This window comes from Passer domesticus, chromosome 3, assembly GCF_036417665.1.
Source record: "Passer domesticus isolate bPasDom1 chromosome 3, bPasDom1.hap1, whole genome shotgun sequence".
Classification (NCBI taxonomy): Eukaryota; Metazoa; Chordata; class Aves; order Passeriformes; family Passeridae; genus Passer; species Passer domesticus.
In genome coordinates this window covers 70,110,909-70,136,490 of record NC_087476.1, presented here as the reverse complement: position 1 = coordinate 70,136,490, position 25,582 = coordinate 70,110,909, and the positions used below count along the sequence as shown (strand labels likewise).

Sequence of the window (25,582 nt, the reverse complement as noted above, 5' to 3'; positions counted from 1 at the left end):
AGGGCATTTCAAAAGAGAAGCTTCACAGAGGTGCTCTGAACTATTCCCTGAAGGATCCTCTTTCTCTCTGCCAGGTAGCCTGAGGCTTGCCTTTGTGGAAACTTCTTTAGATCCAGTTTCTTGGGGCTGATACTGAGGTTTGCTGTCAAGCCAAGAAAATCTTCCTTCATCTGCTTCTACTCAAGCAGCCCAAACCCGCCCCAAAGGCAATGAATAGCAGCATCCTCTGTTGTAAGGCCTAAAACCTGGATCAGCACCAATCACTTAAAGTCATAAAGAAGGATCATCCTACTTGATGAAGCAGGCCTACAGCCCAAGGAAGTTGTGAAATCTCCATCCTTGGAGACATGCAGAATGTGCCTGAGCAAGGCCCTGAAAAACCTGATCTCCTGTGAAGCTCTGAGCAAGAGTTTGGACAAGAGACCTCCAGAGCTTCCATGTATTCCACGGTGCAGACTTAAGCAAGAAGCTTTAAGGAAGCAGAGCACCATATGGTACACCCTCCTCCCCGTGGAGAGAGGACTAGAACAGAACAGCACAGGACAGACAGCGGTGGTATATAACACACCTAAGGAAGGCATCAATCAGCTATTGCAGAGATGTGTGCAATGTGAAACCCACCCAAAGCAGAGCCCTTCACCAAACAGCCCTCAGCACTTTTCTGCAGCCTCCATGGCTGCTGTTGAAATGAAGGCTGCTATCTCGGCTAACTGCTGGTTCACAAGCTGTCATGTGGCCAGCAGTGAGTCTGGGGACTTAAAATAGGCAAGAATATGCAAGACCTGAAAAAGAAAATGGTCCTCATGGGGCTGTCACTCTCCAACAGTTAACTCTGAAAATTATTAATTTCAGGATTCCCAGGTTTACAAGTGCCAGGCTTCATGGTTATTTTCAGTCACTGCCAAAATAAAACTCAGTTTCCACATGCATACATTTTCCTCATACTCTCCCCCCTACTGGCCTCATCAACATTTTTTATCAGGAAACTCATTATTTATACTCTTCTGGCAAGGACATTATATTTCATCAGTGTTGCCAGCAATGCCAATTTCCCTCCTTACAGTTCTATCCTAAACTGTTTTCATTTCTCTCACCTTGTATTTCTCAGTAAACCAATAAAGCACAAATTCTAAGCCTTCCAGCTTCCCTCTTTTCCCTCCCACAATAGTCATTGATGTCTAACCACAGACGTCTGTGCTTCTTTTCAATAACTGCATGCAGTTGCCTATAAAATATGCACATGATAGCGCAGGGAAATTCCACACACGTTTTCTCCATCTGAAGATATACTGGTTCATACATTACATTTATATTGGGTCTGGATCATGTCCTGCCATCATTCTGCAGGGAGAAATCCCAAGGCAGTCAACAGAGGCTTTTCAAGCAGATAAATGACAGAACTTGGCCCTACAAGCGGAATATTGTATGATATATTTCCTTTTCTGTTTGCCAAATTGATGTTAAGAAGGGGTTATGCACTTAGACAGTCATCATAAGTTTCAGAAATAATCAGCAGACATTTTTACTGAAACCCCAGAAAACAGAGCAATTAATCAGAATATCACTGCTTTTTCTATGAAGTTGCAGTTGCTTTTATTTCACTGGCATTGCATCACATAACAGTTTTTCCACCATGGGAGCTTTGAGGTCACTATTAATTTATGGAGGAAAACCTTTTTTACTCTGTTTTTTCTGAAAATACACAAACAAGCACCACTCAGACATGACATAACTGAACCACAGATGCAAGCCCCTCTCAGGTTCCAGTGTCCCCTGTGGTCCCCGCCAGATGTGCTGCACCCATGGAGAATGACCAGGGACGATGCAAGAACATTGGACAAGCTGTTCCATGAGAGCAGGTGGGCTGAAACAAAAGGCAGATAAGATTGACACTTTGATGTATGCATGCTCTGTGGAGGAGCAAAGTCAAATTAACAGCCTGCGCTCCCCAACAACAACAGCATTGAAGGGGAATATTAATGCAGTTACCACATCTGCATCTCATTTTCCTTCAGTGTTTCCTAGTCATACTGAGCTCACCCACTGGAGAGTGACATAACAGCATGAGCTGATGGGAAAGTGTCTTGAGATGTATTATGAGGAAAAAATATGCAGAATACACAAATACAGCAGGGACAGAGGGAGGTGAGTTGACCAAACCCTGCATTTTCCATTTATGAAAGATGAGCGGAGGCATTTTTAGGACATCTCCTGTCTCACACACGCCTAAAACAGCAGCATTGCCAGGCCCACTCCTTAGCCCTGCTCCTCTGTTACAGTCCAGCATTGTTTCTATGGGCTTGCTGTGGCACAGAGACACACACATACACCTCCTGCCACGGTGTTAAAGTGCCAAAGGACACCATTAGCCCCTGTGAAGGGTCCCAGAGTGGGCACTGCTCACATGTCTGCACGGCAGCCAGTGAGCGTCCCTGCACGGTCCTGCACCAGCACAGCACTTCCACCAGCTGCTTTGGGCATCTCCTGGAAGATATCCACACAGACAAATTCTGTGCCTTCAGGTAGGATTGAAATGGAGAGGATGGAAGCCACCTTATTCTAAATGACTGGAGTTCAGTGCTGGTTAGATTCACGGTGATAGGTGAATTGCCTTTACTTGCTTGAGGGCATCCGTGCTATCCGGCCCTAAGTCTGTGTGTGTCAAAAGTTCACAAGTGCTGACCCAATTACCTGTCTGTAGCAGTGGGGCTGTGGTATCTGGCAGGCAGATCATGCAATACCTTAGCACTTAGGTCAAGGCACTAAGCCTTCTTGAATTGCATGAGATGTATCTGGTTTCCTGGAGAAGTCACGGACAAAAAATTAACTGCAGCACTGGAGGTAATCCTGGGGAGTTTTAAAGATTTCTGTTCGATTTTATCACATTTAACATTGTGTCTGCTTGAGTTGCAATTACCAGCAAAGCTGCCACAGGGTTTGACAGGGCAGGTCCATGAAAATATGAAAAAAGCATCAAATCTTATTTCCTAGCCTACTTCCCCTCCCACTTAGAAGCACATCGAAAGAAATGCTGCTGGATCTGAGGAAATGACAAGCTTGTGATCCCAGTGCAAGTGAGAGGGGTATTGTCTTTTCTGTCCCCAGGGGAGCACCATAACAGCCCATCAGAGCTACCTATCCATGTTGGGAATGAGCCCCAACAGGAACCCTGAATCCTGCTCCACATCAGCAATACCCCTGAGCTGTGGGAAATCTCACAGTCAGATCTAATCGTTGCTTGAGCATGTTGGCATGGGTCCACCTACATTGGGAAGCAATGTCACTTTCAGAAAATGACACTTCACACCATCCTCCACTACTGGCATCCTCCATCTGGCAGCTCTGGCTCCCCCCAGAAAGGTAGCCCATCAAGGACTTCTCCAAGAGCAGATACACCCAGTGCTGATTTGCTGCCTGCCTGTGTCACCAGCCTGCAAGTGCCACTGGTACGTTTGTTCGAATTGTGGCTGCAGACCTGCCCGCCCCAGCATTTTGCTCTCAAGAAGCAGGGTGCAGCTCTCACAGGTGGGTGAGGGCCTCACTCAGAAACGGTGCCTGGGGCTGCATCTGAATGTGAGGTCAGGTACAGTTTCCATCACAACAGGAGTCAAAGATGATGCCAGTCTGAAACTCAGTCTAAAATTTCTTTGTTGGCAGTTAAACAAAATTGGTAGCTCTGCAGCATGCTTTTTTTTTTTCTCTTCATGCTTTTCTAGCTCAGTAGAGGGAGAGAGAGGTGCCATACAAAGATTATGAGTGACAGGTTGATACAATGACTAAACATCTTTGGCTTATTTTCATTGTTATTATTAAGCATAGCTAGCACATAATAAATCTGAGCTGCAATTAAAGGTCTGCAGCATTTTTACTAGATGGAAGTTTGAATTCCCAAACCTAATTCCTCCTCCTAGACTTTGGTATCATTTTATTCTTCCCTTTTTCATCACAGATGACAGGAACTGCACTGGAGGCAGTGATCAGATGGCTCTCCTGCCACACGACAGCATGAACCTCAATAGCAGCAGCAGCAGCAGCAGCTCTGTCACTTAAGGGCTCTGTAGGTTTTGATCCTGGTGGCTCCAAACACAGACTTTATTCTAAGCCTGAAGGCTGGTCTAAGCTCTGTCTGGAGCTCAGAAAGTTGGTCTGGCAAATGACAAAGTACCCCTTAGCTTCATTCCTGGTGATTTATTCAATGGTGCAAGAGTAGCTTTTTATAAGTTTTAAACCCTGATGCAAGGGAAATTAGCCGTTGTTTTCCTTCAGGGTCCCAGATTCACAACTATTAGCATTCAAAAATAAAATAAAGTTATGGCCAGCTGTAAAAATACTAGCTAAAGAAGTTGCAGATGTTCCTAGGGGAGCTACTGAAATATTTTGGCACCTTTGCTCTGTCTTTAAAAACAAAATGCGATCGTCAGTTAGGGCTGCAGTGAGAGTTCAAGTGGCCAGAGGAAAACAGGAAAGCATTTCACAGTGCTAATAGTGAATGTGGGTTCAGCCCTGCAAAACCTTCCCAAAAGCACTGGCAGGACTCCAGCTCCCAAACCCCACGCTTTGCCCCGACTGTGGCATTTAGGTCCTGGAGCATCAATGGGTGGCTGCAGAGAAGTCAGGAGTGCAGCTTTGGGCTAGAGACAGCTTAAAGCAGGGCTTGGCACAGGATAAGGGATCACAGCAGGCAGGTATGATGGTCTGACAAATCCACTGCTGTGGGTAAACTACTTCTGTCAGCTGAACTTCTTCAACCTAGCTCAACTATCTCCACAAGGCACTACCCCACTTCAAGTTAGCTCCAATATTGACAATGGGGATATAGCCTGAAACTCAAAGGAGACTAAATACCTTATAAAAATACAAATAGGGGCCCCCTCAGGCACCCTTGAAATGTTTACTCCTAAGAGCACAGCCTAGGCCATCCTGCATTTTGCAGAAAAGCGTAAATTGCTCTGCCTTAGGCCAGCCAGGAGGAAGCTTCATTCCAAGAGTGAATAGTTCCTGCCTCCAAATTCTTACATCTTTCTCCGCCTGACTCTTTCTGGCTCATCTCTGGTTTTCCTCTTCTTTCCAGATGCTGTGGGGAAACTCTAAGGATTGCAGGATTCTGCCCTAATTCACCCCGGGGGAAAGAAACAAGATACATAGCCAAGCTGTGAGGAAGATGCAATCAAAGCAACTCATATGGCCCAGAGATAAGGAGGTGAGTGAATCAGTCACTGTGTGACACGGTAGCACTGGGAAAAAAACTGGACTTACCCATTCATGAAAGTCTGCCTTGGAAAAGGAGGCAGAGCCACAATTGGTCCAGTTCACACTATCACCTTACTGGGAAAGGGGGAACTCATGCACTGCTTTGTGAAGAAGGTCTAGGTAGCAATACACACATGAACTGTGACCACAGAAATATCTGTAGGAGCTGTCTTGTTCTACCACTCACTGGTATTCCCCAAGTTAACAGCTTGGCTGGCATTAATTAGAAACGTTTTCCCCCTTTTCTAATCTCTAATAGGTCATCTAATCCATGCCAACTGAATTGCAGGGTTTTTCAAAAAAACAGATTGTCAAAAGCTCTTTCGTCTGCTGGAGAGGTTTAAATAATTGGACATTTCTACTGGAAAATTAATCTCTGATCTAATAGACAGCACATAGCTGAGATTTTCCTCAGTGTTCATTTCTGCCCAGACAACTGAGCACCATGCTGTATTCTCCACAAACAAAATGTCCATCCAAGAAAAAGAGGTTACTGCACTCAGTACAGTACTCAGAATCTTGATATGCCACCAACTATGCATGACAAATGCTGGAGAGGAGCAAAACGTACAGGAAGAAAAGAGTGTGCATGCTCTGGAGAGGCAGAAGGGTCCCAGCCCACAAAATTTAAGCCCAGTTCCAAATTTTCTCAGCGTTTCTGCCTTTTTGGATGGGAGTTTGTGTCTGTGTGCATTTCTGTAAAGGAGACAAGGAAGAAGGGAGGGAGCCTTTTCTTTGTTCCCAAACAACATCTCAGCCTGTCTCAGGTTCTCACACCAACATCTAACAAGCAAAGACAAACAACATCACAGCTCCACAATGCTCAAGCTTGATTGAATGACGACAATTCCACGTTAAAATAAAAAAAAGAACAGCAGAGCTTTCCACAGCTGCATCAACATTATCTATTTAAAAAAGCATGACACTACATGAAGCTTTGGCTGTGCAAGCCAAAAACCTAAATCAGCCATGGTTTGGAACGAGGCCATGGCTGAATTCTCGTGTAAAGTGATGCTGCCATATTGCTTACTTTCCACTGAGGTTTTCCACAAATTAACAGCTGTAGCAGACTCCCAGAAAACAGCAACTCTTTCCAAGTCTTTCTTCTCTGAAATTGTTGTTTCTTCACTTTATTCTTCCCCATATGGAAGGGAAGAGGAGGGTAAAAAAAACTCAACAGCCCTATGAAACAAACCCAAAAAAACTCCAAGCAGACTGTGAGAAAAATTAATCACAAAGATTGCCTGGAAAGAGAGCGGTTATCTGTAAAATTAAACCGGTGGTGGGCCCAATTTTTCTTTTTATTATACCAGCATGGTGGGATTGAGAATCAAACCCAGGAAAAATATTTCTGGAGCAGCCCTTCTGATTTATGACCATCTCAGCCACACTGACAAGATCAGAAAACTGCTGGATTCTTTCCAGTTGAGCAGCACCAAAGGCCAAATCATTCCTATTTAGGGAAAAACAAAAATTCCCTCTGGTTCAGTGAGAATAGTGTTTGGCACCAAGCACAGAGAAAACCGCCTCGTTTCAGCTGGCTGGCTGAAGTGCAGCTGAGATGGAAAGGTGATACCAGGCTGGTGTGGGTGGCTTCAGATCATACTCTTTCCTCCTGATTGCATCTTGGACATCACTAGGTCCCACACAGGGCGATGCAGAGGGATTCATTATAAGTGACAAAAAAACCTCTTAAAGGAAAAGTTATTTGATTTCTAGCATGCACAGATGGCTGTTGACTCACTTGTGAGAGGAGTATGGAACTAACAGTCTGGCAGAAGCATTGGGCCTTGCAGCATTAGAAAATGTGGATTCACAGAGCTGGTCGACTTCTGAAGATCTGTGAGCTATGGTGTAAAGGCAATCCTTGTGCCTAGAGAAGGGGCTTTCCAGCTGGTGGAGTCCTGGGTTTTGCCTCCTTGTGTCTACCAGCATGATGCAAAGATGCGGGTTGCCATGGGTTCTTGGTGTGCCCGCTGACAGCAACAGAGGATGCTTTGCATGAACGGCAATATAAGGTCATCCAGGGCACCTGGCACTGTGCCCTTCAGAGCCTCCTGACCCCAGGGTCACCTCCATGCAGCTATGCTACAGACAGACACTTCAAAACCTCTGCCAAAGGCAAGTCCTTCTTGGGGAGGGCTGGGAGGGTGATAGCATTGTGAGCTATCATGCAGAGAAGCTTAGAACCTTGGAAAACCAACTAAGATAAGCCAGGACCACTGGCTGATGCTATTACTGACCCCTAGGTGGCTTATCCTGTGTGTCAGAGGCAGTAGCAGCCCCAAGCCCGAGGGCCATCACGGGGCTGTGCTGGCTCCTCTTCCCCATCTGCTGCTGGCATGCTCTGCAGGTCGCAGGAGCCACCCATCGCAGTCAGAAAACAGCTACCGCAAAGCCAAACTTCCCAATTCCAGCCAGCGCAGGATGTGATGGCTTTGGGTCAAATGGCAAACTGCACCACATGGCAACTCTGCCAAGTGCACAGCTATCTGGGGAGGGACCTCATCTTGCTGCCAGTCCCCTGCCCTGAGAAGTCTTTCTTGTCCCTGTTTTGTCAGCTTGGCATCCGAAGGCTTGCATATTATACTTCTGATGCAGACCATGTACAAAAGGAGCTATCAACAGCTGGTTCTCTATTCAGGGAAATCTCTCTTCGAATAAATTTTTTCTGAAGTATGAAATTAATCAGCCCACTGGAGCACAAGATGCTGCTTCAGCTTCAAGTTCAGAAGCCTCTGCAGTCCAGGTTGCTACTGACACAGTTCCTCTGATTTTCATATCCATCTCACACCTCTGTGATCCCACTGTATTAGCCAGGTCTCATGTGATCAGCGTTCGTTTCACACAACAAGCTCAAAAAATATACCTATCTTATCTTTCAAGTATAGCCACTGCCTATGAGTTCCCAAAAACACCCCAAAACTGAAAACCGACACAAACCTACAAATAATGCTGGAGAACAAAGGACCTGATAATTTCTCCTGACCCAAATTAAAAAAAAAAAAAAAAACACCATTAAAATATCCATTTACTAGTGAGGGGTTCTGTCCTCAGTGCACTCCCAAGCCTCAAAGATGTTCTGTCATACTGTTCACTAATTGTTTTCAGTGTTTGATGTGAGTATTTTTGGCAGTCAGTTTGTCATGAATTGACACTTATTTTGTCAACCTATCTTCAGCAAAACTGCACACCCTCCCTCCTCGTAGACCTGTCAGAAACATAAAGATTACTCATTGCATATTTCTAAGAAGCTCCTGAAGCCAGCACTTGGAGTTTGCATAACAACCATTGTCGACAATCCACCTACAGCAGCTTAAAAATACAGATTTGAATGGGTGAAGAGAGGCTGGGAGTTCTCAGAAGGACAAGTCAGATTCAGGATTTTATTAATAGAACTGGAGGTGTTCTCATGAAGGCAAAAAAAACCCCCTAAACCCACTCTCTTGTTATCTTAGCTGTCATCAGCAGTCACCTTTTCAAAAACAGGCAGGCAAGATGCAGAGTATTCCTGTAGATGAGCAAACAGAAAGCTGCTGCAGAAAACCATTGAGAGCAAGATGGAGAGCAGCAAGCACCACAGATCCTCTCTCTGGTGCTCCTTGGGAAGTGCTGGGTGTCCACTGGCCTTGCTAAAGGGACTTCATTTATTTATTTATTTTTTAGTCTGGTGCCACACATGGAGGGTTAAATGCCAAACAAAGGGAACCCACCAGAAAAACACTCACAAAGCTGTTTGTGACATGGGCTCCCGCAAAATAAAGCAATTCTATTAATTGGAGTTCACAGTAGGCACTCACCAAACCAGCGGATGAATTGATGCAGATGAGCAGTGGCTGTTGGTGAGGGCAGGCAGGAGCAGGGCACAGGACAGGGAGGACGATGGGTGGCTGGCTGCCTTTGTGCCATGCTGCCACAGCAGCAGCACCCTGGCCAGCCCTGCCTGCAGAGCTCACTCAGCAAGGGACAGTGCAAAACCTGGCCACCTTCTGACCCGGGGCTTGCTCCTGGAGGATGACAAGCTGCAGCACAGCAGAGAAGGTGCTGCCCTTCTGAAGGGCTTCCCATGTGCTTCTGCCACCTTCCCTCAGGTCTTGGAGGAAAGAAGGGACATTTGGGGTGGCTGTGAGAGGGAGAGGCATGGGCAGGAGAGCCCAGGGAACAAGAGCGACATCAGAGGCATCATCCAGCCGCGTTAAAATCCTCTGCTCCAAAAAAAGTCAACACTTACAGTCTTTTCTGAGCCAAATCCCCAGCCTGTTAGGTTCACCATTAACAATAATCCCTGCAACTTTCTCAGCCTTGCTGTTTACACAAGCTAGAGCTTTCATACATAAAACTCTTAAATGAAAACATTAAAGAGCAGCTGGCGCCTCTTGGAAAACTCATAAAAAGTCTGTTTCCAAACAGTGTCGCTTCTATACCATAAATTTCTATATTTCTCACTCCCCTCATTCCTTATTTCTAAAGACATTTGCATGAAAACAGGAACTTTGTTTATTAAAGAGTTCATCTGCTCCTGCTGTTAATTTTCCACCTGAAGCCAGAATCCCCCGGGTATGACATCATTAGCACAGCTCTGGAAATGATCATGAAGTCACAAACAGAGGGTTAGGGCTCCACTCGGAGAATAAACAGCAAGAAGACAGAACCTCTGCCACTGCCAAACCCCAGATCCTTATCCAGTTTTTCCTGGAGCAACATCCCATTGACTTCAGTGGGACATTGACCAAAATAAGGCTGTCAGCAATTCCGGTTTTCAGCCTTTCCTCCCTTCCTGTTCCTGCCTCCAGGGCATGAGGGATTTGCCCTGTGCAGCAGGTCTGGGTCAGGAGAAGCCCTGCCCTGGCATGATGCTGGTCATCCCAGTACCACATCCTGACATTGCTCCCTGCAGGCAGGGGCAATCCGAGGGGGCACCACCTCATCCCTATATCAGTTTCTGTGAGTGTTCCCCTTTCCAGCTACGCACCATGACACTTGCATGAAGCCCATCATGTGGGGATCTCATGCAGAACAGGAGAGCAGCTGCTGGGATGCTGGAGACCAGAAGGGAGCCCTGCTGCAGCTGCACATGGGGCTGGCTGTGGGGGAGAGGGGTCTGCCCCATGCACATCCATAGACAGGAACAGCTGTCTAACAGTGCTAGAGTCTGCAGATGACTAAGGGCAACTGCAGATCCAGAATAAATATCTTTACAGGGAGACCTATAGGAGGGAGAGATATGGTTCCTGTGCAGAGAAAGAAAAAAGAAACACAGAAGCTAATATGTCTCCTTGTGTGAGGATGGGAAGACAAAGTAAGGATGTCTTTTATTAGAACAGATCCAGCAATACTAATCAAATCTTCATTTTCACCTCCTGCTCCATGAAAAGCACAAGAAAATGACTGTGAGCTGAGAGAGCTTCATTAAATCTCTTTTCACATACAAAATCTCTGACACTATTGAAGCCCTTCCCTCCCACCACCAGACAAGCACAGCTAGTATGTAATTGCTCAGGCCAAACACTGCTCGTTTTTAATCTGACACCTATGCAAGCAAGTGGCGTATTTGTCACGTGATGGCTCTCTGCATGAAGCATGATGTATCTGTGATGGGTCTCTGCATGAGTGCCACAGCGCTGGGTTGCTGCAGCAGCAAATAGAATCTGACTCTACACGGCCAGCACTCTCCATCCAGCAGCCTGTGGTGAGCAGGCTGCTTGTCTCCCTCCCTGCCTCCCCACCTTGGGCCACGTCAGCAGCTAGTCTGGCTGCTCAATACTGCTGTTAGGGAGCAGACACCTGAGCACAGAGGTCTGAAAATCTACATATCTGTGGGAATGGGATGTGGCTGAATGGGACAGAGACAGTCTGGTTTGAAACAAGGTTATTAATATTGCATGGGGAAGGTGGAAGTAGAATATCAGATTGATCAGATACAGTTCTTAAAGGATTTCTTCAGTTTATCCTTGTACTTTAAGCTTTAAAAACTTTGCATACATATTGCTACATCTTTATTCAGTGCTGGTGCTGGGATCCTGAACAGTGTTTCAGAAATATTGACTATTTGTTGAATATGAGCAGGTAATATTTAGTATAGCAGAGGGGAAAGTAAAAAATAAAATATATATATATATTTACTCTTGCAAATAAAGCCTAAGTTTTTCCCTCAGTAAAATCACTGTGATTTGATTGATCACCACAAAACTGCTGCATGGTGGCAGTGCTCTGTTTTCATGACCTGATTTGGGCTTGGCTGCTGGGAGACGCTGTCTGAGGGAGAGCGAGCCAACGAGCGCTCCAGATGCGTAGCACAGCACGACCACCACGTGCCTCTCCTCCCTTGGCTCTGCCACCAGGTCCCACTCCCCCCAGCTCCCTCCAGAACAGCCCAGAGGCACCACAGCCTCCCATTTCCTTCAGTTTGGTCCATTGTTATAGCAAGTCCAAGTGTTTTCCTTGGCATGGGCCAGTAGTCCCATAGCACTGTACTTCCTCCACGCAGAATAAGTGTTATTTAACAGCTCTGATTATTTTGGAGAGTTGTTCACCCTCTTTTTTTTGAAAAAAGGGGAATACATTGAAACTGATTGTATTGGCTGCTTGTGCCTATTTTTTCTGGATGATTCTCACTCTCTTTGTATAAAATGTGGGATGCAGACCCAGGCAACTTTTCAAGAAGGCACGCTGCCACTGTCATGTGTGCCTTGTTTAAAGGAGTTGTCACCTCTGTCAAGATAAGCATGCAAAAAAAGGAAAACGCAAGCACACTGGGAAGAGGTGTCCAGTCTCTGCTTCTGGTCACCCCAGTACGCACCCAACTGAGTCAATAAGAATTTGGTCCAAAGCAAGTAACAACAGGAAGAGCTGATAAAGCTCCTCTGGGTGCTGTTATTTATCCCCTTAGCACACCTCCTGATAGCATAACTCTAACCTGTCAAAGAAGGGTTGCCCTCATTTCTTGATGTGGATACAGGCAGACAAAGAGTAAATATTTCAGTGCAACTGAAAGTGTCTCTGACTCATCATATCATCATCATTTTTCTGGAAGCCACTGGCTTCATTCTCTTTCCCCAGCCCTTCCCTTAGGACAGTTTACTCCAGGACTTCTGCATTTTCTCAGAAACTCCCCAATGTTCTCTTTGAGAGTCAGTATTGTTAATTTGAAAGAGCAATCAGAAAACGAGCCCTCCCTTGCACTGCCTTCCAACCCTTGTTTTACCATTTCCTTACTTTCAAGTCCCTGTGTAATAAATGTTCAAGGTCTTCCTCCCACCTGCTTCTCTAAGGCAGTTTTAAATTAGCCATGATTTCCTTCTCTCCTCAACTTCTCATTTTTTCCGAAGTCTGTACTATCAAATCCTAACGCCCTCCTTTCCTCTTTGTTATTTGAGGCAGCTCTGCTTTGTGCTGCTCATTCATGAGGACACTTCCACCCACTCCACTGAGCCAATATTCCCCACCTCTGCTCTGCATAAATGCTTTCATCCCCACATTAGTCTAGCTCTCACTTCCAGCAGCTGCTTTTTATTTCAGAGAGGGGGGTGTGGGTGGTTTTTTGTTGTTGTTCGTTGTTTGTGGCTTGTTGCTTTGTTGGGGTTTTTTTGTTTGCATGTGTGTGTGTCTGTGTGTCTCTTTTATGGGTAGCCCCTCACACTCTGCAGGGCTGCAGAGTCTTTCTGAAGTGAGTACTTTCTTGGGAGGAGGGCAGATCATGGCAACAGAAGTGAAGGTTGCTTGCTGGAAAGATAATTTCTTCTCTTGAGTATGAAAAAAACCCTATTGCTGCTAACTTCAAGTGGGCCCACCCTCTGCTCCAGGCATCTTTACGGCCATGAAAATTACAATGTCACTGGTATTAACAGCACGAAATGGCAACAGCTCACTCCACTAAAACTCCCTGCTCCTGCAGGGATAACAACTGAAACTTCAAATTAAATTGAGAAGTTGCCCTTCCAGCCAATGCCTCCAGCAATCTTCCCCAGAGGAAAGTGGGGCCACAGGGCTTGAGTGGAGAGGTAGTGAACCTCCAGGCTGCTGGAGTCTATGGGGGAGTTAGTCCCAGACCAGCATTGTATTTTTCACAATGAGGATGGTGAAACACTGCAATGTGTTGCCCAGAGTAGCTGTGGGTGCCCCATCCCTGGAAACATTCAAGGTCAGGTTAGACAGGATTCTGAACAGCCTGATCTAGTTGAAGATACCCTTGCTCATTGCAGAAGGCTGAACTAGATGACCTTTGAATGTCCTTTCTAACCCAAACTATTCCACAATTCTATGAAATCTGGCATGCATCCCCATGGGCAGAGCAGTCTGTGGCCCCAGTGTACAAGGAGAGTGACCCATGGAGAGCTGGCACAGGCCAAACAAACTCCTGTAAGCTGAGTGGAAGGGCTGCTCAGCCAGGCACACTCCACCACAGCTCAGCTGGTGTGACATGGCCAAAGCTGCCTCCAGAAAGCTGGAGTGGGATGGGTGCTGGGCTCACCCATGGCTTTACTCCTCCTGGCGTGGAGGTGGTCTCATCAGTTTGACAATGTCATCTCACCCCAGCCTTTTGGCTTCCCTCCCACTTCCCTGAACTGCTCTGCACCACCACCACAGAGGCCCACAGATGTCTCCCACCTCCTGCTCCCTCTCACTTCTCTGGGCTTTCATTCTCCAGACTCTTCTCAAGTTCTCACTTTATTTCTTCTGTTCCCACACAAGGATCCAGGAGCCATAAATGGATCAAGCTGTGGCAAGATCTAAAACTGTCCCATCTTTAAAAAGCCAGAAATACCCTGCAATCTGTGAGAACTAGCCAGTCCAGCCACAGCAGTGACATATCCAGGCCTGGGATATAACAGTTAAACTTGCTTGGCTTCTAAAATCCCATAATACTTGTGTGCACAGAGCTGTTACACTGCAATTTACTCTAAATTGATACTCCATTTATCTGTCCATAGCTTTGGCATCTTGCTGCCCCTGCACTCCTAAATCACCCTTCTTAGACTCTTCTTGTTTAATTTTCCAGCTCTTCAAGCGAACCCTTCCGCTAACGGTCCCTGCATACCTCTGCATCCTCACCTTTGAAAATGCTGCCCCGTCTCACTTTCCATGGAAACATGTTAAGGCATGGAGCTGAAATGTCATGCCAGAAAAAGCAACCCAGGTTGTTTTGGTACATGCAGTGGTCAGCATGCCCTGCTGGAGAGCCTACCAACATGTAACTAATATCCTGAGTTTTGGAGCCAGACGAGTCCTATTCATTCTCCTGCCCAAACCACACAGACAAGAACATCCAGCCTCTCCAACATCTCACAAATCCTGGGATCGACGTGGACATACAGAGAGGGAAAAGCTGAAAAGCCGCCAAGCTGCCCAGTGATGATCTGGGACCTTCTCATGCTTGTAGAAGCAGTTGTGCCTCTTACTGAGTGGGAAGGCTGTGACATTTGACTGAAAGTATTTTATCTAGATGCAGTAGTTGAGACCTCCCTCTTGAACATACAGATGAGTTTGACCCACTTCTGCTGAGATAAAGAAATCAGAGGAAAGCCTGGGGAAAATGGAATCTGAACAGAGTAAAAGGTACATTTACATACAAGGAATAGCTGTAGCACCAGACACTTTTTTTTTTCCTGCTAGCCTGCCACACCACTTTGAAAAATCCTTCTCCTGCAGGCTTTAGTCCTGTGGTCAGGGAAGCAAAGGTACACAGCACTGCATGTTAAATAACCTCTGATGCTCCAGTGGTGACAGTACATTTCAAACCTGTGGGGTGAAAGCCCCTCTCAGACACCAAGGCAACCCCTGCTTTGCTGTGCTTCTTCATGGGCACCAGAATCAGCACAGAAACCCATCTGCCTAGGGCTGGTATCTTTGATTTATTTTGAACACGTTGTTCCTCTTGCACATCTAACTCCCCCCTCCAAGGGCACAAGACCTTTGCACTTTTCTGATGACTTCATCCTTTGTACTCCTCTCCCACAAGCTATAGGTCAGGGATCGGATGACGGACTTGACCCAAACTGGCTGACAAAGGCTTCTCATCTGCTTGGCATGGCATTCAGGGAAATCGATTCACTGAGGTGTCAGTGCTGCATTGCATTCAGCAGCAGCAGTTTCTAGGCATGCCATGAAAGGCACCAGCACATCAGTGGGCTTATTGACCCCTTCAGTAGAAACTCCAGTGCTGGGCATCCTTCTCAGTTCCCCATGGTCTGAGGGCAAACCTTCCTCCAACCATGTGTGTTATACTGAGTACAAAGAATAAAATTTTGCAGAGTTGTCTTCCCAACACTTTTCACAGGCACCTCTGAATGAGAGGAATGCCATGTCTTCCCAATATCAATGGATATGTCATGCTTTGTGCTGTGCAAGCTAGTGTTCAAGGAGGTACTGGCCATCATGGAGACAGGAGCAGGTAGAAATAGAAGAAATGTGCCACTGCTGTTCTTAAAAGACAAAGCACAAGGGAAAAGTATCTTCAGATTAAGTCACCTTTCCCTCCAGGTCATGTCATCTTCAGGCACACAGGTCACACCTGAACTTTCTTTCTAATCTTGCTCCATCTTGCCACTCAACCAGATTTTATCTCTCCACAAAGTCCATCCACATCATCTTCTCTCATTACCAATACTTCCCTGAGCATCTATGCTATCTATTTCCCTTTTCAAGTCCTTATGAACTCATTTAGCACTTTAGCTGGTTTGCCTTGTTAATAATTGTCAATTCCTCTATTCTCTCTCACTTTTTTTCCAGGAAGAAGGAGGGAACATGCCTTCCTAGAATTAGCAGCACTGTCCAGGAGTGTCTCATCAGTGGGCAAGTGTTAATGTCCTGCTGGTGTCCTTACCCCTCTGCCCTCAAACACCACCCACTGGGCAATGCGGCACTTCTTAATAAGACCACCTCACAGTGGAAACCAGGTGCCATAACAGTAACAGAAATTTTCTCAATTCTAAAAATTTTCAAAGGATTATGCTTCAGCTTTTGGGGGGTTTTTCACTAGCTGCCCGGTGTGGTAAAATTAAAGATCCACTTATGATGGATGACAGTAGATAAAAGCGTTCAAATGGAAGTCTACAGATGTTTTTGTCAATGGTATCTGAATAAAACTCTAACAAGGCTATGGTTTGGCTAAGGATTGACCAAAGATATCAGAACTTCTTAAGTGCTTTGAATGTTTTAAGGTACATCCATCACTAACTGAAGACAGAGTTAGTTCATTCCTTGAGATATATTTGAAGTAATTTGCAAAAGCAAGCATGAAAACTGAAAGCACCATGGAAATGTGCTCTGAATGGTTACACTTCTCTGACTGTGGAAGGAATTCAGCACAGATGAGGGAATATATATATATATTATGTGTGTATATATGTATATATATATATACACACATACCCCTAAAATTCAGTTTGGAGCTGGCTGGCTGGCTCCAGCTCAGCTGTGGTTCCCCAAAATGCCCCATTCTGCAGCCTTCTGAAATGACAGGCTGTCTGTTATGAAAATCACTTTGAACTTTCATATTTCTGGTCCAGAGTCTCCCTCTAGAATTCTCCTATGTATTAACTGCTTTTGCATATGATAACTGTTTTCAAAGCCGAGTCACACACTCAGCATATCTTCACATCGTGGTTTCACTATGCAAAGTGTCTATGCTCCTCTCGTCTAGGTACTGTATTTGATGCATCCCCCTGCCTTTTTACCTCATGGGGGGCCCTGTCACGGCTTGCCTCCCAGCTCCAAGAGCATAACTGAACATCAGCTCACCCACCTAAACCAGCTGTTTGCATGGAGAAATTCCTCCCAGTTTGAGATGGAGCCCTGTCAGGTTACTGGATAAAAAAAGCCCTACATTCATTTCTCTCGCTCACAGGCTCGCTGCTTAGTCAGCTGTTACACCACCGCATAAAACCTTTGCTAAAAGAGCTGTGGTAGAAAATAGCTGATCAGTAAGTCTGAAGTGTCAGAGCTGTCTGGGTAGGTGGAAGCACTAACAGGAAGGCAGGAAACCCAGTCTGTAAGCTTAGGGCTGGGAGAGAGGAAACCGTTTCCATTCAGTACAGAGATTGCAGGGCAACACTGATGGGAGGGCTCAGGCTTGGCCAAAAAAGCTATTTTTTTCTCCTCTGTTTTAATGATTCCTGGTTGCTGGAACTCAGCACCCCAGGGAGGAAGCGTGGGCCAGCCTATGCTGAATGCTGCTCCTTGCTCCTGCCCTTGCAGCGGTGGGGAGGGGAGGCAGAGGATCTATAAATGTATTTCACACAAGCGTGTGTGAAATAACCCACATAAATCACCCTGCGAGACTTTTTTAAATGCCTGCTACCTGTAACACCAGCCACAATTAGCACACCAACTTATTTACATGTCATAAATCCATGGCTCACAAAGACCTGTTGTACTGACTTTTAACCACAAACCTGTGAGCTTTGGTAAATTTGTTAAATCAGACTCACCCCTTTCTTATAAGGGGTTTCAAGCAGCTCAGAGCAGCATAAAGGTAAATCACAAAGGGCTGCCTTGTCCTCCCAGACTCCGATCACAGCTCTAGCATTCACCCCTTTGCAATTCCAAATCCTGATTAGATCTGGGAATAGATCCTGCACATGGATCTAAGTGTGGGGAAAACAATGCACTAAAGATCTGGAGTTCACTAAACCCTTTGGAGCCCCCACTGACATCTCCCAGCCTGGCAGCTGTTCCAAGGCAGCTTTCAGTTTTAATCACAAATTATTCTCCTGACAGCCCACAGTAAAATTAAAGCAAGCATCACAAGACAAAGAGGCTCGACTTTGGTTTACAAATTTCAGGCAGGACCCTTTGGGGGTTTTAGCTTGATTCCAGGAAGAACAAACCAGCCCCCCAGATGCAGCAGCTGTGCCCAGAGTGCTCCGAGGCAGCGGCGCCGATGGGTCCTCGCACCCTGAGGTATCTGACAGCGGTTCCTGCACCTCTGGCCAGCCCCACTGGTGGGTTATACTTTGCTGTGCCCAACTACACACTGCCACAGGTGTCACCACACGTGGTTCACTCCTTTTCCTCCTCACTGACCAAGCCCAGGAGGGAAACTCATCTCTTACAAGCAGCGGGAACCAGAATCTCTCACACCAGGTGTGTGTTGTGTGAGCAAAATCAAAAGCAAGTTATGTTTGAACCTGCAGTGCCCACACAGCTTGACCAAGCCATAAAAATGCAGCTGTGTCAGTACAGAGACACCCAGAAGTGTCCATTTGCTCCTGTGTGTGCAGGCATGTGCTTGCAGCGTGGTCTGAGCACTGCCTGGCACACTGAAGCCTCATTGCAAATTAGGGATGAGAGATTATTTTTCAGTTTCCCAATTGCAAGCTAAGGATTTACCCATCCCTCCCACAGAGGTCTTGTGAGGATAAACGGAGTTATTTGAACATTTTGAAGGCTGGAGGTGCTAAGAGCCAGACGGCAGGGAGTGGTCCAGAGAAGCAAGGAAGCAGAGTGTACGTTCAGTGGAGGAGTTGTTCCAGCTAAGGCACAGAGAGCTCCCTTGCTGCCTGCAAAGCCACTGCAGACAATGCCTAGCAGAGTGCACATCTAGAGCTTTACGTGTCCCGTTTTCCTGCACAGAGCAGTGGTGGTTTCAGCTCTGCCTGGGCTCTGACTGCTCAGAGCACCACGCCACCTCCAACGTGCGCTCATTAGCAGAATTCAGGTCCCACTTTGCTCATTCCTTTTCCTGCTCCATTCTTGGTGGCTTCCAAGGCAGATGTTTTCACATCTCTCTTCCCCAAAATAAGGCAAAATTGTTCCTTGTCCTTCATGGGACTTAATGTACATCACAATTTATCATCTTTAGTCAATGGCGCACCCAACCCAAATGACACCATCATACCAGCAGGCAAAAGAAGTGCAGCAATTAATTTATCTCACCAGCACCACACTGCCAATAGGGATGGTAGGAAGCAAATGATCTGTGGGCTCTCAGAGCACCCACCAAACCCAACAGCATGTGGAGTTACAAATACAGAGCACCCCTGAACTCAGCATGGCAGGCCAGTGGCTGGGAGCAGCGAAAGGGATGGATTTTCACCCCCCTAATCCCTGCTGGCTTGAATGATCCCCTGTCACACATGGCCACAATCTCCACACAAGCAAGAGAAGGGAAAAATCTATGTGCTGCAGCCAGAAAATACTCTGCAGTTGAAATCATGCTACCTTCAAGCTGAGGAAGGTGCTAATAACAAGAAGGATTGGAAGAAGCAAAAATGGAGTGTTCTGGACACTCCGTAAGATTTCCATCTCTTCCCTAAGCACAGCAGGGCAGAAAGGCTGCAAAGTGGACCACCAATATATTGGCATTTTTCCTACTAATTGAAGTTTCCACTCACATAAAACTATCCTGTGCTAATACATTGCACTTTCATTAAAATCACGTCACTTCAATTCTTTATATTTTTATTGTGGCATACAAATTACACTGTCCAAACAAAACAAAAAAAAAAAAAGCCATTATAAAATGAAATTCTGAAATTAAGTGCTCCATTCTAACCAGAGAAAAAAGGAACGTTTTGAACAAAATAATTTGGCCTGTATATTTTTCTAAACAAAACTGTATCACAACAAATGCAATCGTACAAAGACCATTTGTATTAATAAAATGGTATTTTTGCAATAAAAAAAAATTGCTGGCAAAGTGTTCAGCTGGGTTTATTAGTGTCATTAAGAATCCTCCCACATTCTCTTATTTTTCAGCAGCTAGCAAAGAGGTACGTTCAGAATTTCATTATTTGAGAATGAGGCAATAGATAAAATAAAAAATAAAGAGCAATTTGTACTCCTATAATGGCTTCCTCTCCAAAGCTTCACAGCAGTTTACAAAAAAAACTCTGTGATTTAACTTCCTCTCTTGCAATGTAGCTATTCCCCCTTTTTATGGCTGAGAAAAATATCTCTTGAGAGAGCCTCTGTTCATTTCAAACATCTGTATTCTGAGTGCCAAGAGTGTGATTTACCACAGTTTATTGGGCTCCAAATCGGTGTCCAGGATAGGTACTCAGTATTTCTAGCAAAAAAGACCACAGGCATCTCACATCAGCTATCCCAGACTCCTGGAATCTGCTACAGAGCTGGAGTGAATTTGGGACAGCAGGAAACTCAACCTCTGTTCCTTAGCTCTGGGCTTCTTCTCAATTTCCATGCTCCAGGGCACAAGAGGCAAAGCCTTTCACCTTGTTCTAGCCTTCTCCAAAAACACACGGGATATTTCAAATGTTTTGTTAGGCAGGAATAAGCTCTCTGCAGAAACACTGACTGACTCAATTCTCTTTTGTCCGTTTTACAGCCTCTGCATTCCTGTTGGGCGACACTTAAAGACGCGAAAGAATTCCCAGTATTTAAAAAACTTCTTATTTTTAATGTTTTCTGGTGCCAAGACTGACAGACGTCTGTGCACCTATGGAAAAGGCAGGAAAGCAGGGCTGTTTCTGGGGAAGAAATGCTTCTTTCATTTCCTTCCTTCTTCAACATTGGTTGATATTAATTTTAAACCTGGCTGGCACTCCGCAGCAAGGAGACTGAAAGATTTTGTTATTTCATCCAAAAAAGTATCAAATAGGTGTAGCTGCAATTTTAAAGCAACCCTGCCAAGCCATAAAGTTCCCAAAAGGACGATGGCTTTCCTGGCAGCACGGGGTTTGCTGTATCAGATGCAGCAGACTACCAGATCACAAGGCCTTACTGCTTCATTCTAGCCATGACCCATATTTCATCCTGTGCTTCAGAAGAAGATGAAAGGCCTTCATAATGCATCCTAAACATTACCACATGGAAAAATCTTGCAGCATTTAAAAAGGATAAGCAAGTAGGGTCCTATAGAAATACTTGGACACTACAGCATTCATTTCTAAAAACCCAGTGGGACAATTATAAGTTCTCTAATTTTCTGTGGAGGGGAAGTATGTTCCTGATATATTCTGTAGGCAATGGTGACGAGAGATTTTCATCACAATAAGCACAGGACAGAATGCAAAAATATCCAGATGACCAAACCTGTGAAAAATTGAATTTCTGAACTCTAACATTTTTAATGCAGGTAGGCCAGGATTCAATCTCTACCTTAAAAGTTGTATAATGACAGTAACTATAAAGACTCAGAACCAGAACAAGGACCAATGAGGCCATTATTAATAGTAATAAATGTGGCTCTGCCTGAGGAAAACAGCCAAGGAATAAAACACCCCGTCATTTTAGAATATGTTATGTCCTCTGTAAAATTCCCACTGCATTTGTACAATGCAGTAGCAATTAAGGAGCAATTCCCTGTCTCGGAAAAGAGGCTGCAATCCACCCTGTGTTATCAGATGTTGCCTAGGAGGTCAGGAATGCTGCAAATGGCGCTGCTTCTCCCGGGCTCTCCTTGCCCTTGGGGCACAGGCACCAGCCGGGCGCCGGGAGCCGCTCTGAGCCTCGCAGCCGCGGGGCAGGGACTGCCCGAGCATCCCTTGCTCCAGGAAGGATAAGGAAAGTCCACGTCTCTGCCAGGCTGCGCGGGGAGAACAGGAGGAATGAAAGCAGGACCTGTCCTGCAGGATTGCGCCCCATGGCGTTATCTGCAGCATCACAGCTTTCCCTGGAGAAATGGTCTGCGTGGGAATGGGGGATATGCAGCTGGCACAGGGCCCCTCTTCCAGGCTTCAGTGCCATGAGTCCTGCCTCACTGAGCACCACTGAGAGCCAGCAACCTTCCAGTCTCCCTCCTTCCCATGGCACCTCCAGCTGCCACAGGACTGCAGACAAACAGCTGCATTTTGAACAAATACACCAGACGTTTCCTTTTCTTGTACAATTTTTTCTTGGGCAACTCTGGAGAGCAAATTTTTTGCACATTTTGGTCCTTGGCTGCACAGCTTCAATGCCCAAATCTTCCCCTCCTCAGGCAGTAAATGCAGCTATTGTTTTACCAGTTGGTCGGGTTACTCTTTTTTTCACTCGTGTTGCTGCCAAGGTAAAGCACAATGTTACACACTTTAGAAATCAGCCCGGGTTGTGTAATGCTACCCTACCACCACCAAACAGCTTAGGACTGTCAGCCCAGGGAAAAAACAAGCCTGGAAGCTAGAGGAGAGAAGATTAAAGCAAAGCAGCAGCATGGTTTTTAATTGTGCCTTAGAATTTCTAATCTGGTTAATGGTCCTTCCAGCCCATCCTGTGTAAAGACACGAGCATGTGGCATGTACTGAAGGAGGATCAACACTGACACACTGACAGATGCGCTTATTGGCACAAGAGACTAGACTAGGTTTTGGACTGGATTTTTTAACTTGTTAGCTAGCCAGCAGCAACTTGCTTTTTTGGAGGGGAAGGGAGGGATCAAACAATTGCTGCAGAGGGATATTAGTTCCCTGGTACTTCATCTTCTTCCATTACAGATTCTCTGCTTGAACATGAGACAATGCTGCCATTCCTTCCCCCTGACTCACTGGCAATTCTTTATCCATCTCTGGTTTGCTGCTTTGGAGATTTTTTTGGCTGGAATTTGATCATCCCACCTGCCCTTTTATTCTCTCTCCATATTTTTCAACACTTCTGTCTCTTTCATCACATCCCAAAGCTCTGCTGTGTAGTGAAGGCCTGTAAGTTAACCAGAAGATCAGCACATTCACCTTGATATCATGCAATTTTGCTTGCCCATTTGAGGAAGATGAGGAGTGAGTGCCTTGCACTGCAGGCACGCTGGCATGCGTGGCAAAGAGCACAGCACAGAAGGTGGGAAGTGGCTGCCTGCCGAGAGGGACGCAGCTAATGTTTAACAGCACACGTATGAAAGCTAGCTCTGTTCACATTCCTCTGTCCCATGGGTTGACAGAGGGCTGTTCACAGAAGAGGGCAGGAGTAATTAAGGAGAACCAAATTCTAGCTGGTGGGAGAGGTGGGGGATTGCAATAGTGCCTGGAGCCCGGCCAGGACACAGGTTAGAGGTCAGAAGTGCCATGGGTGCTCTTGTTTTGGCAGAAGAGTGCTGCCAGAGGTGTCATGCCCTCCTGACAGACTCACAGCTTCTCAGAATCTGAGCAGCAGCTGAGCAGCTGGGTACACAAACATCTCCCATTCAGCCCATGAGTTCCCACACCAGCCCCCTTTGCCATCTCACCATATTCCAACAACACAGGCAAGTGCAAGGGGGTAGACGTTTGGACAATGGACTCTAACTGGACTGCACTTTTTGATAAACCTTCTGTGTTCTTTCACTCTTCCCTACTTTCCCTTCTGCTGAGTCCTGCATTCCATGCACATGGTCCCCAGCCCTTGGTCCCATAGGGAGAAGCCACTGCTTGGACACCACATGCTTCGAGGGTGGTGGGAGTGGGGACTGTGACTTTCATGCAGCACAGCAGAGACACCACAGCCAGCGCTGCTTGCAGAGGGGTGCTTGTGCCTGGCTGTGTCTGTGGCTCTCCTGCAGCCACCCAGCCCCAAGGCTGAGCCTCTCAGGGAAGCTATTCAAGGAGCAAAGGGTTGGGCTGGGACAGCCCCCTGCTTGTGGCAGCGATGCCAAGGGACATGCTTGCAGAAGCCAGCAGCACTCTGAGGAGCCCATGCAAACACCTGGCTCCAAAAGAGGCACACTGGCTGCCGAGCCTGCACCCTCCCGTGAAAGGTGAATGCACAGCACTTCCCTAGAGCAAACAAACAGAAGAACACCAGCCAACTCCCTCCTAGCTCAGAGGAGAACTGCCAGGTGAGGAAGAGAACAATTCACCCACCTACAGATCAGACTGCAGCACAACCAACCACATAGGAAAGAGGTGAGCCACTTGAAGGGGCCAGTTATGCAGGCTATAACAAGGCCTGCCCTGCTTTCACCCTCCAGAGAGCCACCAGCCCTCAGCCTGGGGGACTGTGTGTCCCAGGAAGGAGCCAGAGTAGCTGCCAGGAGCTTCACCATTCCCTCTGAGGGCTTAAATAGCTAGCACACCTCCTGCATGTCCACAGAGAGGAGTCCTGCTGCTTCACATGGCCAAGCTGCTCCTTCAGTGGTTTTCCAAACACAGTGTATTTATGTTTTAATTGGGTGAGCAGAAACAACTGACCCCAAATCTAGTGAAGAGCAGGAAGGGCCTCATCAAGTTCTGTGGCCCCCTTGGGCCAGCGTTAGCACTGCTGCACCCAGCTGTGCTCTGGCTCCACATTCCATGGGAGGGTTCAGGGTCCCAGCCTGCCCCCAGGGCACAGCAAGCATGTCATGGAAATCTGGCCTGTGCCCATGGAAACCAGAGCCTACAGTCAGCTTTGTGCTGCAGGCTTTTGCTGGCTGAAGAACACCATTGAGAAGTGTGCAGGGATGCAGCCCTGCAGCATGCCAAAGCAGGACACACCTGCAGCCCTGGGAGCATTGCAGCTCCCCGAGGAAGGTCGGCAGGCATTTCTCAGTCCGATGTCCCAAATGTCATCACATGGGTTTTGCTGAGCACAGAGGGCTGAGCAGAGAGCTGGCTGGCCCCTGGAATAGGTGGCTGGTGGTAAATCCTCTATCCAAAACTGCAGGTGGTTGGCCCAGGGCACAAAGGGCAGCAAGTGCATTTATCTTTCTGCAGTGAGAGCAGAGGCATGCCAGCTCTCAACCTGACCTGCAGTTCTGAACTGTGGGTTCAGCTCCCTGTTCAGAGGCAGGACAACCTGTCCTCAGTCACAGCCCTGCTCGAATCCGTGCTCTTCAGATCCAAAACAAACAACTATGAGTTCCTGGTAGGGCTGAGGAGCAAACAGCAGGGCCATCAGCAAGAGCCAGGTGGGAGCTTCTGGCTCTAAGCCTGAGAGAGCTGGGGAGGAGGAGGAGAAAGCAACACAGTGATGGGAACATTGCTCTCCAGAGAAGGGGGGCAGCAGGGGTGGCAGAGAGTGCACAAGTGAGTTCATAAGTGCCTGTCAGGGAACCAGCTCTGCACTTAGGAGATGTTTTCTTGTGCCAGCTATAGCTCAGCACCTACAGGATCACCAGCATGACAGCAGGAGCAGTAGGCTGCCACTTTCTCCTGGTGACCCAGGGTGTTCACCCATCAGTACACTTGCACTCACACAGATGTAAAAGCCCCAGGCCATCTGCTCTTCTTCAGACTGCAAAATTATGTAGTTTGAAAAGCCCTAAAATGCTGATTCCTCCCTCAGCAGGGACACAGTTCTCCAGAAATACAAAAGCATGAGTCCACTGGGGAAAAAGGATATACTGGAGAGTAAAACACTGTAACCATCTATCAATGCCATGTGGGATGCTGCTGAAAGAATTTTGGAACAACTGTGAGACTTTCTGGATGTTCAAACACTGAATGAGTCAAAAAATCATCTGTGTCCTACAGAGAAACATTTTAGAAAACAAAGCAATTGGCTTCTA

The 25,582-nt window shown here is 46.5% G+C and overlaps 2 long non-coding RNA genes across 2 annotated transcripts in view; one reads left to right on the top strand and one right to left on the bottom strand.

Annotated features, from left to right (window-relative positions):
- Positions 1-25,582, bottom strand: part of LOC135296883 (uncharacterized) — a 125,524-nt gene that overhangs the window by 51,305 nt on the left and 48,637 nt on the right. The gene's annotated exons all lie outside the window — the stretch shown is intronic.
- On the top strand, positions 9,872-10,649 carry LOC135298144 (uncharacterized). Its single transcript, XR_010360135.1, has 2 exons — positions 9,872-10,194; positions 10,452-10,649. It is a non-coding gene; the product is annotated as an uncharacterized LOC135298144 (long non-coding RNA).